The 14,340-nt window shown below is 52.5% G+C and overlaps 1 long non-coding RNA gene across 4 annotated transcripts; it reads right to left on the reverse strand.

The window, feature by feature from the left end:
• Positions 1–4,078: 4,078 nt before the first annotated feature.
• LOC142922519 (uncharacterized) lies at positions 4,079–13,866 on the reverse strand. Of its 4 annotated transcripts, none has more exons than XR_012940120.1 (8): positions 13,635–13,866; positions 12,387–12,552; positions 10,812–10,913; positions 10,244–10,509; positions 9,407–9,516; positions 8,037–8,185; positions 6,504–6,574; positions 4,079–6,070 (listed from the first exon to the last, which is right to left on the reverse strand). It is a non-coding gene; the product is annotated as an uncharacterized LOC142922519 (long non-coding RNA). The 4 variants fall into 4 exon arrangements; XR_012940118.1 differs by having other exon boundaries at positions 10,429–10,509; positions 12,387–12,573; XR_012940117.1 differs by having other exon boundaries at positions 12,387–12,573.
• Between the last annotated feature and the right edge of the window lie 474 nt (positions 13,867–14,340).

Genomic DNA, 14,340 nt, shown 5'->3' on the forward strand with positions numbered 1-14,340 from the left:
AAACTGAACTTAAAAAGGACATTGAGGGGTGCGGAATCCAAGTTGACTATTAAGCTCCCCGCAGTGCAAGCCAGCTTTCTAGTCGTGTCATCATACAGCCCCTGTAATTCTTTATAATAATAATTAGACTTACTCCAGGAAAGCCACGCTGAGTCATAGTAAGGTCCTGAATTTGTTTTTTATTGTAAGATGTTTTCAATCAATGAATAAAGAATGCTTACACAAGTGGGGGGAAACCGGAGCACCCGGAGAAAACAAACGTATGTGAAGGGGCAGCATTTTAAACCGTACAGGTGACGATGGCGATGATCCCACTTGCTATAATGCCTTCTCCTGGCCAGTCAGATGCTTTCTCCTGGCCAGCCAGAAGGCACCTCAATGTCCACGGGAAGGGGGTTTCACAATATTTACTGTGTGATCCACCAACCCTTGCTGCCTTCTACAGTGCTGGATCGCAGGCTTGCGTCACCACCTTCTGGCGAGTATTTGTAGTTATTATTTAAAGCTATATAGCGCTCACAAGAACGACTCAAGAGGCGCGAGGAGCCACAGACATGCAGGAAGGAAGCCACGTGGTGAGCCAGCACCAACGATTGTCCAGGCTCTACGGTACTCTATGTATGGAGGCATTATTGGCTAATTAATAACGAGTGTTTGTACAAGTGGGGGAAATCGGAGCACCCAGAGAAAAGCCACGTGTGAAGGGGCAGCATTTTAAACCGTACAGGTGACGATGGCGATGAGTCCACTTGCTGTACTGCCTTCTCCTGGCGAGGCAGGTTATGCACCTCGACGCCCACGGGAAGAGGATTTCACAACATCATTGTGCGGTGATTTACGAACCCTCGCTGCCTTCCCCAGTGCTGGATTTGAGACGTGCACCACTAACACCAGGCGAATGATAACAACAACAATAACTATACTTATTACTTGGTAGCAACAGGCGAAAGAAAACAACAGGCAAATTATAACAGGCCAATTAAAACAGGCGAATGATAACAGGCAAATGAAAACAGGCGAATGATAACAGGCGAATGATAACAACAGGCGTATGTTTAGAACAGGCGAGTAATAACAACAATTATTATTTACACTTAGAACTTGATAACAATATTTATACGTATAACGTGATCAAGCAGGCCTCAGAGGTGCGAGGAACCACAGACAATCAGGAAGGAAGCCACTTGGTAAGCTGGCACCAACGATTGCCCAAGCTCTGTGACCCTATTGATACGTTTTTATCGACCAGATAGCGAGCGTTACGTGTGGGGGGGAAACCGCCCCCTTCGGTGCCTCCATGGTCCAATAGCTGGTCTTCTTGGCGCCACGGTCCTGAGCCCCCTAAAAGTTCCTCATGGAGCAAATCAACGGGTGGGCCATTGCCTTGTCAGGGCTCATTCATTGCTCCGGATCCCACCTGAAAATGCCAGGCGCAGATCCCCACATCATTAAAGCCACGGGTGAATTTATCCCAGATATAAACAATTGCAAACTATTTGACTATTTTTTTTTACTTTAACCAGGCAAGGCCCACTGAGCTATACAGCTCTCTTTCAGAAGCGGCCACACAATTACAGCTCAACAAATTGGCTTATTACGTGGACATTAGTAGACAAATACTCTAAACATGTGTAAAAAATGTGGAGGGAAAACCCGGAGGATCCGGAGAAAAATACACGCGACCACGGGGAGATAACATACAAACTCCAAATACAAAGGTGTCAGGGTAAGGATTTAATACACGACCTCCTGTATACCCTACAAAATAGTTAACATCTCGGCACCGTGGCGCCCAATTCTGATCACATGACATAGCAAAACGAACGTCACGGTGCATAGCAATAATTCAATTGGGCAATTACTGAGCGTTCATAAACATGAGGGGATACAGGAGTACCCAGAGAAAACCCACTCGTGCAAAAGGGCAACCCTCTATCCCATGCAGACAGAGATGTTGCTTATCCCACTTGCTGTACTGCCTTCTCCTGGCCAGCCAGAATATGCCACCTCAACACCCACTACACCATGAACTTTGTGAACCGAGTTTAAATTTCTGGCCACGGCGAACATCAGTGGCTATCTCCCTCTTCCTCTCTCGTCCCTGCTATTATCTCCCTCTTCTTCCCGCGTCCCTCCCACTATCTACCTCTCCAATCCGTCCCACCATCTCCCTCTTCCTCCCTCGTCCCTCCCACCATCTCCCACTTCCTCCCCAGTACCTTCCACTATCTCCCTCTTCCTCCCACTTGGCTCTACTATCTCCCTCTTCTGCCGTCCCTCGCACTATCTCCCTTTTCTTCCCCCATCCTTCCCACTATCTCCCTCTGCATCTCCAATCCCTCGCACTCTCTCTCTCTCTTCCTTCCCCTTCCTTCCCACTATCACCTTCTTACTCTAACCGATCTGCCTAATCCTCCCAAATCACCCCCACTATCTCCCTCTACTTCCCCAGTCGCTCCAACTATCTCCCTCTTCATTCCCCTTTCCTGCCACTATCTCCCTCTTCCGCCCCCTTCCCTCCCACTATCTCCCTCTTCCTCTCCCGTCCTCCCCCCCCCCGCTATCTCCTTCTTTCTCTCCTATCCCTCCCACTTTCTTCCTCCCCCGTCCCTCCCACTATCTTCTCATCTTCCCCCATCCATCCCACGATCTTCCTCATCCTCTCCCGTACCTTCCGCACCTTCCTTATTTAACACCATCAGGTTCACAGACTCGCCCTCGCTTCTCCCAAGTCAAATAGCCTAGCTTAGACACAACCCTCACCATGTTACACTGACGGCATCGACCGAGACAGCCAACAACTATCCGGCCGCCCAATTATCTAGTGAAGACGGCAGCGACCAAGTCGGCAAAGACAGTGCCAACGAGACGACTCCACTTCCCAGAACCTGCAACCACGAGCTCTCGCTCTCCGCTGCTTTTATCCGACTCGGCGCGGCCTGGCTCCGCCCTGGCCGCGCCTCCCTTCTCCAACCCACGAGCGGGTTCCAGGGTCTTCCAGACAGGGTCTCTGTGATCCTTGTCCCAGTGCCTCCGCCCTGCTGACAAACCCGCATGAGGCTCACTGGCGTGTGTACTCCCCGTCCACCGCAGTTGCCGCTGCTGGACAACTATTACTCTACAGCTGTACTGCCCTTCTGTACCGTGCCCCCAAGCCATCAACACGGACTCACAGCATCAACACAGACTCACATGATCAACACAGACTCCCACGATCAACACAGACTCACAGCATCAACAGACTCACACGATCAACAGACTCACAGCATCAATACGGACTCACACCATCAACACGGAAACAGGGTCAGTGAGCAAGATGGCGGATGAGTGCATACATGATGTGAGTGGTGGTGAGTTCAAGTTGAGCACCCAGTTTTAAATCTCATTTACTCCCACCACCACCACCCCACCACCCTACATACAACAGTCGGAAGTAAATGCCTACACACCCTACATACAATCGTCAGTAGTAGGAGTGGGGAGAAGAGGGCATCAGTGGGGGCGAGGCATGAAGCATTGAGAAGCCCTCAGATACTCCATAAAACCCCGAGTTTCATGGAGTATAATTTTCAGCATTACAGTTCCATTTTTTTTACGTTAACAAATGTCTCGCCATATATTACACCGTATAGGTAACTAGATTGGGCGAGGGATGGTCTTTTTTGTTGAACAATCAATAAAGCTACGGTGTCGTACTGTGCCCGTATCCGTGTACGGTACTGTGCACTAAAGGAAGAAAAATCGAGCGGCTGAACCTCACTGCCTCCTTACCGGAGGCTGTAAACATCAAGTGACCTGAAAACTGTGATGGGACGTGAAAGACAACATGGAGAGACAAGAGGGCGCCACGTGTGTTCTTCCACGGCAGCAGCAGCATCATCGCAGGCAATGAGGTTCAAATGGGCACAGGAACTTTGAGGTGGACCCACGAGTGGTCGAGCCACAGGGGCGCGCAATCAGCGACCTCTATACGCTTGGCGCAATCCGCACCGTCATTTCACGGAGCCCTTGTCCACTCGACGAGTGCGACGACGCCGTCCCACCGTCATTCGGCGCCTCGTGGTGACATCACAACAGCAAAGCGACAGGTGTTGTTTATTCATTTCTTGAGGCAATTCGAGGGCCCGGTTACATCACGTTGTGATACACGCACACACCGTCAACATATACTACACCGGTTATAAAAAAAAGCAGGGGATAGAAAGGTGGGGGAGCGGACCCGACCACAGGTATTGTTTAAAAGACGTCAAGCGGACCGGGGGTTTTAAATGCAAGTCCATGCGGACACCAACATCCGAACGATTGCACCAATAAATCCTGAACCTTCTGGAAGATTTCAGCTCCCGCTGGTTTGGATCAGGGTGATGTTGGGGCAAATTCCATTAATTGGGAAAGGCGGCAATCTTGTGGGAATGTCCTCGCCAGAGAAGAAACTTGTCGCTTCCATGTTTTATTTTCATCCGACGTCCCATTAGCGAGATCCAGAGCGTGACGGACTCATATGGAGTCGGCCTCCTGTCATTTTTCTGGTCTCATTCTCACCATAGGTGAAGGCAGAGCCACACATCAACGTGCCAATGGGGCCACGGTTGAAGTGGTGGGGCCACGGTTGAAGTGGCGGTGGCCACGGGTCATGTGGCCTCGATGTATTTTCCATGTTGAAGGCCGATTGCCCCAAACATTGCCCGTCATATGCAGTGTCACTGAATAACGTGTGAAACATACTGTAGCATATACAAAATTGTATTTTCTTCATACATTAAATACAATAAACACAATAAACATGAAATGCGTATAGGACATTTATAACTCTCTCAATGACCAAACTTGTATTTTATGAACACACTTATACGAGCAAAATATGACAAAAGTGTTCCAGATTTCAGTTTCAATTGAGACTGAAATCCGGAATCATTACCCCATACTGACAGACTAATAATACCCACTCGCAGGCCAAGTGCTGATTCACCTTGGGGCCTCGCCTGGTATAGAGGTCGTGGGTTAAATCCCAACGCCTGTATATCTGGAGTTTGCATGTTCTCCCCGTGACCACGTGGATTTTTCTCTGGGTCCTTCGGTTTTTCCCTCCACATTTAGAAACATGCGTTTAAAAGTATTTGGCTGCTATATATTTCTGCGTGACAAGCCACTTTATAGCGCTTTCATTTGTGGCCCGGTCGTTCCTGAAACAGAGCTATACAGCCCATTAAAATGGTCGAGATGAGATGCAACTTAAGGCGCTTGTGACTTCCCAAAAATATTATTTATGGCAGGTTTTCACATCTAAACATCCCGGGTGGCATTGAAGCCAAGAGCTCCCACCCTAGGCGAGTAGCTACGAGAGCGTTGCTGTGCACGGCGACACGCCACTTTCTCCATCTGCCTGACTTGGTATTTTCTTTTTTGTTACTTAAATAAATGTTAATGTTTCGTTTTGTGTACACGTGTATGTACACTGTTTGGGGAGCGGTGGTGCAGCAGTTAGTGCACTACGAACTCAGCCATCTGAGTACGTAGTGTGGTGTGTATAACATCGCAAAACTGGGGAGGACAAAGGCAGCCAGACGTGGGGCTGGCCACACAACCACTTCTGTGCCATGCCGGCCATCATAGGTGCTACCCGTTAACAGCACTTGCCCCAGCAATCTGTTAACGGCGATACGGAGTACCTTTGTCTTTTTGTGCAATTGTGTGCTTCTGTGTGCGACGCATGCGACGATGTGCATGTTTGTGTTTGATAAATGTACATCCGCAATGTGAGTGTGACGCGTATGATGCGCGTGTGTGACGAGGGTTGGAACAGCGATTCACGCACTGCCCTATCCACGCGGCGACCTCTCCTCAACGTCTCGAGCCTCGGCGGAGAGCGCCGCGAGGTTCGACTCCAACTCCGGCTTTCCAGGGACAACCCCCCCCCCATGCCCCTCCCCCCAGGCCCGTGGGGGGGGGGGAAGTCGCCCCCCTCACTCCACGCTCAGGAACTTCTTCGCCGTGTTCATGTACGGTCACCAAGGCCACTCCACCTCGGTGGTGGCCGCGTTGTCCAGCGTGCCCAGTTTAATCTCATAGACTGCGCGACACACAAAAGCAAAGATCCCCCCCATGCAGCCTTTAAAAGACGGTGTGGGAAAAGCGCTGTTCGTGTGTTAGCATGTAGGAAAGCCAGCACGGCACACCAAGGGGTGGGTGTGGGTGGCCAGCATTACGTCCGATCATATTTGAATTTACACATCGCATCCGGGGTGGGGGAATGCGAGTCGGGTCACGGTACAGCGAATGTGACCAGAGCAGCGACCCCACCGACTCAAGTTCCGATCCGCTCTACAAGTCACCCGCGGGCCACCTAGCCCGAGGCTAGACTCTTACATTCAGCCCATCATCCTCTCAGGGGTCGATAAAATTTACAACCACTTCCTAGGGAAGTCCACAAGGAATGTGGAATTTCCACCGCCTCTGCTGGGGTGTAAAGTGGAGACGAGTAACAATGTGTCAGGCAGACTTACGCTCCATCTCGAATCACGGTCCCACCTCCTTCAACTCGATGTCCTTGCCGTCGCGCTTGTAGACGTTGTGCCTGTTGGGAGGGGGGGGGGCACAGAAGTCACGGGAGGGGTCGCGGCAAGTCACACGGACGGCGCTGGACTCTCATTACGTGTCCTCGCAGACGTTTGCCAGTTAGAGGCCAGCGGCCACCCTGTTTAAAACTGCGGATGCATTAACAAATGAACAACATTACGCGCCTTCAGCTTCAGAGATGGCGTTAAATAAAAACTCTGTGCTGTTGCTCGAAAACTAAAGTAAAACGAAACTATTTTTATTTTACCACTGAGCTATGTAGCTCTTTTTCACAAAAAAATGTATAGCAGCAAAATACTCGAAATTCAAGTTTCTAAATATGTAGGAAAAACCCGGAGGACCCGGAGAAAAATCAAAGTGACCAGGAGGAGAACATGCAAACTCCGAATATACAGGCGGACACACAGCACCTGGCCCAAAAGTCTGCTCACTCTTTCCCATTCCGAGACATCTGCAAGTTGCCGGGTGGTAGGTGTCACGTCCACCGCTGAAGCTCGGTACACGCGAGCGGCTCGGCGTTAATTTTATTTATAGAGGCGTAGCGCTGCTGTTTTTAAAAGGCGTTGCCCTCACCGCAGAGAACCGTAGTGACACGACCGGCACTCTATGGAACAAAACTGTGCCACACGCCCTCCCGCATGGTCTTATGGGAGCCTCGGTATGTCTTCAGGTCAGAAGACGTACTTGAGTTTTTCTTACGGTTCCGTTTCGACGACGTATATGTACATCATGGAAATGAGAAAGGGTTATAGCCTATACGAGGGACCTTTGTGCTTTGGGGATGGGGGAGGAAGATGTGAGTGAGACTGGCACGGTGCCCGCATGCACCCTCTTTCCGAGTCGCGACGTGAAGTTGTGCATCACGAGGTGTGGGAATGCCTCGGACATCATGTCCACGTCCGGATGTCGTGCCGCATCACCACGCTCGAGAGTGTCAAGTACACCGTGGCATCGTACCACGTGTCACATGAACAGCACGCCGGAAAGTTAGACACACCACAGGTGTCACACAGACTGTACTGGAGAGTTAAACACACTGCCCTTCCATCAGCGGCATCATACCACATCACACCACATACACAGTTAAGACACCACAATTCCCCGTCTGCAGCGTCATACTACACACCGCACATCGTACGCACAGCTAAATACACCTCCATCCCCCGTCTGTTGCACCGCATCACACACGTCACACCATGCATCACACCGGGGAGCGGGAGCGGAGTGGCTATCTCATCACACTACAAATCCGGTGACCTGACTTCGACTTCCGGTGTGTCCAAGCATCGACAGTGGGGAGACAAAAGGGGCCAGATGCGGTAATGACCACACCACCCACCCCGCCGTGTGCCCTGCCGGCCTTCGTAGGTCGCTCGGCAAACAGCACTTGCCCTGACAGCCTGTTAAAGGCTACACGGGGGAGCTTTGTCGACTGCGGTGCGTGCGCGTGCCTGGCATACCGCGGTGCTCATGCAGGACGATGAAGTCGTTGACGGCGTTAGCGCAGCACGCCCACACCAGCGCCTGCAGCTTGTGGCCTCCGTGGTTCATCGGCTGAGCGTTCGGCAGGATCAGCTTCTTCTCCTGCGGTGGTGGTGGTGGTGGTGTGCTAACAAGACAGCAACCGGTCACACACCGAGTCCGCTCTGCCCACTGGCGTCCGTCCCGGCCACGCTGCTTTCGCCCCCCCCACTTCCCCGCCCCCCCACTGTATCCGACTCGGGTTGTGTTGTTTGTTTTTTCCATTGCGGAAGCCGAGCCGAGCCGTGCCAGTATACGGGGTCGCCAAACCCCGTGTTGGCACAACTGGGATGCACCATTGGAAAAACTTTACTATTTATATTTTACCAGGTAAGGCCCACTGAGCTATGCAGCTCTTTTCCAGAAGCGACCTGGCCACAAATCATAGCTCAACTAAGTGGCTTATCGTCATGTGGAAATTTATAGCAGCCAAATACTCTTAAACGGACGTCGATTCTAAATGCGGAGGGAAAAACCGGAGGACCTGGAGAGAAATCCACGCGACTCCTCGGAAAGAGGCACGCAACTCCAAATATACAGCAGGCATCAGGGTCAGGATTGAACCTGCGACCTCATGGATACCAGGTGAGGGAGTTAACATCTCGCCACAGTGGCGCCCCCAATGGTACATCTTTCCGTGACCACCGACCGTGCGTAGTGCTACAGTAGATACATTTTCGATGAATGGAAGGGATCGGTCATCGCGAAAAGGCGGACTGAATCGCGAGGAATGAAGTTGACAAAAGCTGCATGCACCAAACCAAAGTGTCCAACGCTCCACCACTTACGACCCCCCCCCACACAGCCTCCACCTTTCATCAACAACCAGATTTCTTCTGGTTAACTCAACGGATGCGAGTTGTCTCACACTGCACAAGCCCGATGATTGGTCGACACGACTTGTGTGAGGTGCAAGGAACTGATTCTAAAGCCGATAGAGAACACGTGTGTGTGTGTGCGGTAATTTAGCAGTTAGCATGCTGCCCCACAAACCTAGTGACCCGAGGTTGATTTCCGTTCATGGCCAACACCAGTGGCGATTATCTCAACTGGTCCTGGGCCTCCCCTAGATCAACTCAGCCTCAAATGAGAACCTAGTGCGGTGTTTAAACATCATTACCAGAGAGATAAAGGTGGCCAGTTGTGGTGCTAGCCACCTACACCCTCGCAAACAGCACCTGTCCCAAAAGCCTGTTAAGGCTATATGGGGGACCTCTGTCTTTGCGCGCTTGTACACATGCAATACACGAGGACCCACATTCCTCGTGTGACCCCAAACCCTGTAGCCCCTGTGACCCCGTGCCCGCACCTTAATGAACTGCTTGAGGAGGGAGCTGGGGTCGCGTGAGGTCGTCGCCATGATGTGTGGGTCCTTCACGCCGGCTCAGCGGTACTCGTCATCCATGTGGCTGCTCACTCCTACTGACACGGGGGGGGGGGGGGGGGTGGATAGAAAGAGGTGGTAGATGGGGCAGGGGGGACGGAGAGGGTAGGTTATCATTTGCCATACTTCCCCGTGCAGGTGAGTGAAGGTGTGTGTGTGGGTGGATGGAAGGAGCGACCAGGAATAATTTAGAATATCACTCTGCAGTGATCGCGTTGATTTTGTGTAGCGAGCTGAGCAATAATGAGACCTGGATGAGTCCCAATTGGAAGAGTGGGTGGGTGATATGGCAGGTGAGTGGGTAAATTGAGTAAAATGATGAGTGAGTGAATGAGTGGGTCAGTGCCTGTTAAACCTCTTTGTTACAGCACGTAGCCAACCGTGGTAATCGGAAGTGACAAACTAACCACAAAAAGTAGTTCTCAAGAAATGAGTTTGTCAATCTAGACGATGATTTAAAAGTGCAAAGCTCCAGTGGCTTCCTAATATTGTAAGGAAGACCGCTCCAGAAGGAAGACTGCTCCAGAAGCACACGTTATGTGGTGACCACGGCCTTCATTTGACATTCCACCAAAATTTACGCCAGCCACCACACACACACACGGCCGACTCTTTTCCGCGTTCACGCCATGGGATTTTTCAAAGTCCACTTGGGAAGCAATCGCCGTGCAGTATTTACGGTCAACGCAACTGCGGCATTAAACCCATTAAACCGGTTGGGGGGGGGGGGGGTTGAGGGCCCGCCGTTCTCGAACCGCGAACCTCCGCGGCAAAACACGGTGCCACCGCTTGGCAGGAAGGACCGACGGCGAGCCGGGGATGCGCGCCGACTCGGCGTGTCTAGCGGGCGGAGACGCGCGACGCTTATCCCTCTGCCTCGGGAGTCTCGCGGGAAGGAAGAGAGAGAGAGATGCGAGGAGACGTGATGGTGAGGGATGTGAGATCACCCTCCCCTCCCTGGTCGAACTCCACGGCCTTCTGGAGTTCAAGCGCCTCCCACCGCAGGTCCGTAGGCAGCACCAGGTTTTCTTCGGTGACGACGTCAGGGGGACAGGGGGCAGTGGGTGGGGGGCGGGCAGGGGAGAATTAACAAGGAAGAAAAATCATGCGCACGCATGGATTCATTCGGAAACGCTTTCCACGCGCGGTTGTCTTCTCGCCTGTATTGTCAGACCGTTTTGTCCCATCTTAGTCCGTCTTGCGTGTCTCATTTTCTCTAGATCCGTCTCTAGTCTGTCTTGCGTGTCTCAACGTCTCTAGTCTGTCTCGCTGTCTCTCGTCCGTCTTGTCGTCGCGAGCCCATCTCTAGATCCGTCTCGCCGCCCGTTACCATCGAGCGCCCTCTTGAGCCGCGCCTTCTCCTCTACGAGGATCTTCTTGGCTTCCTGCGCCTTACGGTAAAGGTACTCGCCGTGCAGTTGCACCTCCTCAGCTGCACCACCAAACAAAGACAAAGATCCCCATGTAGCCGTCGACAGGACTGTCGGGTGCAAGTGCTGTTAACGAGCAGCACCTTTGATACACGAAAGGGGGGTAGGTGGCCAACACCACATCCGGCCGCCTTAATCTCTCCAGTGGCGATGTTTACACAACGCACCAGGTACTCATTTGAGGCTGAGTTGACCAAGGGGAGGCCCAGGAACGGAATCGTCACCAGTGTTGGCCGTGAGCGGGAATTGAACTCGGGTCGCTGGGTTCGTAGTGCAGCGTAGTGCTAATCGCAAGACGACCATAAACAACAACCGCCATTCGCCACAAAGTGGTGGAGATGTCACCACGGCGCTCGTGCCAGGCTACGTGCAGGTTAAGGCCACATGAAGCGTCGAACGCCCGCTGGCAGCAGGAGGTCACAGACAGACAGACCCAGGTTGCCATTGGTTGCTTGACTGAGATGACTGGCCGATGCACCACCTGTGCCCCCTACTGTGCTACACCACCGCTCCCACCTACACAAACTCTCTTGGGCTATACTCTTTGGTTCTTTCGGTAAAGTCACGTAGGCATAAAATATACAATAAATTAAATCACGACGTTTCGGGCGCAACACAAGCGTCCATCATCAGGTGGGACAAACCACAGCAAGAAACAATTGCCGACGTGGGCAAAAGAGCTGCTGTAAACAAGAGACTATATAGGTAAGAGAAGGGGGGAGGATCAGGGAGGAGAGATAGAGAGGGGGGGGGGGTATGAGGAGGGGAGTGCTGAAGAGAGCGGGGCTGGGAGTGGGAAGCTTAAGAAATTAGAGATGCGGAAAGTTAAGGCAACACCATAAAGCAGTTAAGGTTTTACCTGGTTAATAACATTCTTCCAATGATTACTCAATTTGTATCCATCTTCTCGGTTGAAGTTATGTCTGTGTTTATATATCTGGATGGCTTGATGAACAAACCTTTGATAGTAGCCCGAAGGTTTGCAGAGCGGCACCACAATACTCCTAGCGACGTCGTTGATTAATGTCTGTAATTAATATCGATGGTGAATCTCTGTAATTAATATCGATGATTCGATTCCACGAGAACAGATTCCACAATAATCGATTCCACAACTATTTTAGTAAAGCGAAGTACGCGATTCGATTCAAACGTGTTCGTTCCGGTCTCATCAGAATCGGTATTGATTCTGTGCTGGAGGTATCCAATGAGCTACAAAGCTCTTTGATCACAGATGTGCCAGTAGGGGGCACGGGGTCATAACGTCACAACAACAAACAATACAAAAACGATAGGAGTGCAAAGGGAATGGTAGCAAACCACTAAAAATAGGTTAAATAAACCATATAAGTTCATACTCTTTGGTTCTTTCGGTAAGAAGTCTCGCTCTCCGTTCCACCCACTACAACTGGCGTCAGAAGTAGCCAAATAGTAAGATGAATCGCTATAATGGAGACGCGAAGAAAAACTCGTACCAGGGCTCCAATGGAAGAGGAGGACGACTCAACACCACCGGGGTTGGCAGCCCCGGAAGGGGAAGGAGAAGCGACGCCGGCCGAGCTGCTCACTGCCCGGCCGCCCGGCGGCTCACCACCGTCGGAGAGGGCGCTTCAGGTGGCTCACTCGCGCCTCGCCCAACTCCTGCACGCGGCGGCATCCATCCTCGACGAAATACATCGCGGGTTATAACCACAACAAATATAACCACAATCACTGCGACCATAATCGCCATAACCACAAATATAACCATAACCACCAGCTACATAACCACAAGTATAAACACTACTGCCACAAATATAACCATAACCACCACAACCATAACAACCAACATAACCACCACAACAACCACAATGATGCTGATACACTCTCACACCATGTGGGTCCCCTTGTCTCCTTGTGTCTCCCTGTGGGTGAGTGGATGGGTTGGCGAGAGAGTCGGTGGGTTGGCAAGAGAGTCGGTGGGTTGGTGAGAGGGTGGGTGGGTGGCAGAGTGAGTGACCGGTGGCAGAGTGAGTGACCGGTGGCAGTGGGTGACCGGTGAGGAAGTGGGTGCGAGAGTGGGTGGCTGAGTGGGTGGCCGAGTGGGTGGCTGAGTGAATTGGTGAGTGGATGAGTGCCAGAGTGGGTGGGTGAATGGCTGAGTGGGTGGGTGAGAATCAGTATGTTTTTGCTGGAGGAATCCGATGAGCTATGAAGCTCTTATTCATAGATGCCCAGAGAGTGGCTGAGTGGGAGGCTGAGTGAGTGTCGGTGGGTGTGTGAGTGGGAATGAAATCTAACCTGCACCTCTGCATTGCAAGTCCAGCGAGCTAACGCCCTGCGTGTGGTGGGGTAAAGTGTGGGCATGGCCACTTTGCTCCAACACGTCCGGACCAGCGTGGAAGAGTAGACCAAATACCACTATATAGCGGCCTCTAGTGGATGCCTTTTCCAGCAGCAGGCGATTCGCATCCACAACAAACCCGTCCCTCCAGGGATAAAAACACACGGCAGTCTGGGAGTGCCTCTCATCAGCTATGGCTCAACACGAGGGCCACTCTGGGGCCGGTTTCCACCGTCAGCGCCTCATCATCAGCAGCAGCAGGGCCGGGCTCTGCTTGAAGCAGCGCCGTGAACTCAGCAGGCGTCTAGGACGTGACGGCTGTGGGCCAGGCGCCTCCTCCTCTGTCTCCCCCCACCACCGCCGCCACTGCTGATGTGTGCACACCGCGCGAGGTTCTCACCTTCAGGCTGAGTCGACGTAGAGGAGGCCCAGCGAGCCGCCGCTTCAGAAGCTTTCGCGAGCCACTGACGGTGGCCGTGAGCGGGAAACCAAATCAGCCGCTCGCCACCCACAATCCACAGCGCGCGCCGCCTCCACTCGCCCCCTGCCTGACTGTAAGTAGCAGCGGGGGGAGGGGGGTGGGCAATGGGGGCGTGAGGGGGGGGGGTTTGAGGGGGAGCATGGGCGGGGGTTGCCAGGGGGGGCAAGGGGGGTCGCGAGGGGGGGGATGCTTGGGGGGGGGGGTTGTGAAGGGGGAGGGGCAGGGGGGGAAAGAGGGAGCATGGGGGAGGAGCTTAGGTGAGGGGGAGGAGCTAATGGCTATTACACCACGCCGCGTCTCGCGCCACGTGCTTCCCCTGGCAGTTTGGCCGTTAGGCGTGGAACCGAGCTGTGGGTGAGTGGTGGCGGTGGTGGTGTGAGTCTTTCTATGTGAGTCTGTGTGTGAGTTCTCTAAGTGAATCTCTGTGTGAGTCTCTCTGTGTGAGTCTGTGTACGTGTGTGTGGGTCTGTGTGAGTCTGTGTGTAGCAGTGACCCGGTCTCAAATGAGTACCTGGTGCGATGCGTAAACATCGCCACTGGGGAGACAAAGGCGGTCGGGCGTGGTGCTAACCACCCACCCCTTCGTTTACCGTGCCGGCCTTCATACGTACTGCTTGCTAACAGC

This window comes from Petromyzon marinus, unplaced genomic scaffold (assembly GCF_048934315.1).
Source record: "Petromyzon marinus isolate PM22_M1 ecotype Great Lakes invasive population unplaced genomic scaffold, UKy_Petmar_22M1.pri1.0 PM_Scaffold_1, whole genome shotgun sequence".
In the NCBI taxonomy this organism is placed as follows: domain Eukaryota; kingdom Metazoa; phylum Chordata; class Hyperoartia; order Petromyzontiformes; family Petromyzontidae; genus Petromyzon; species Petromyzon marinus.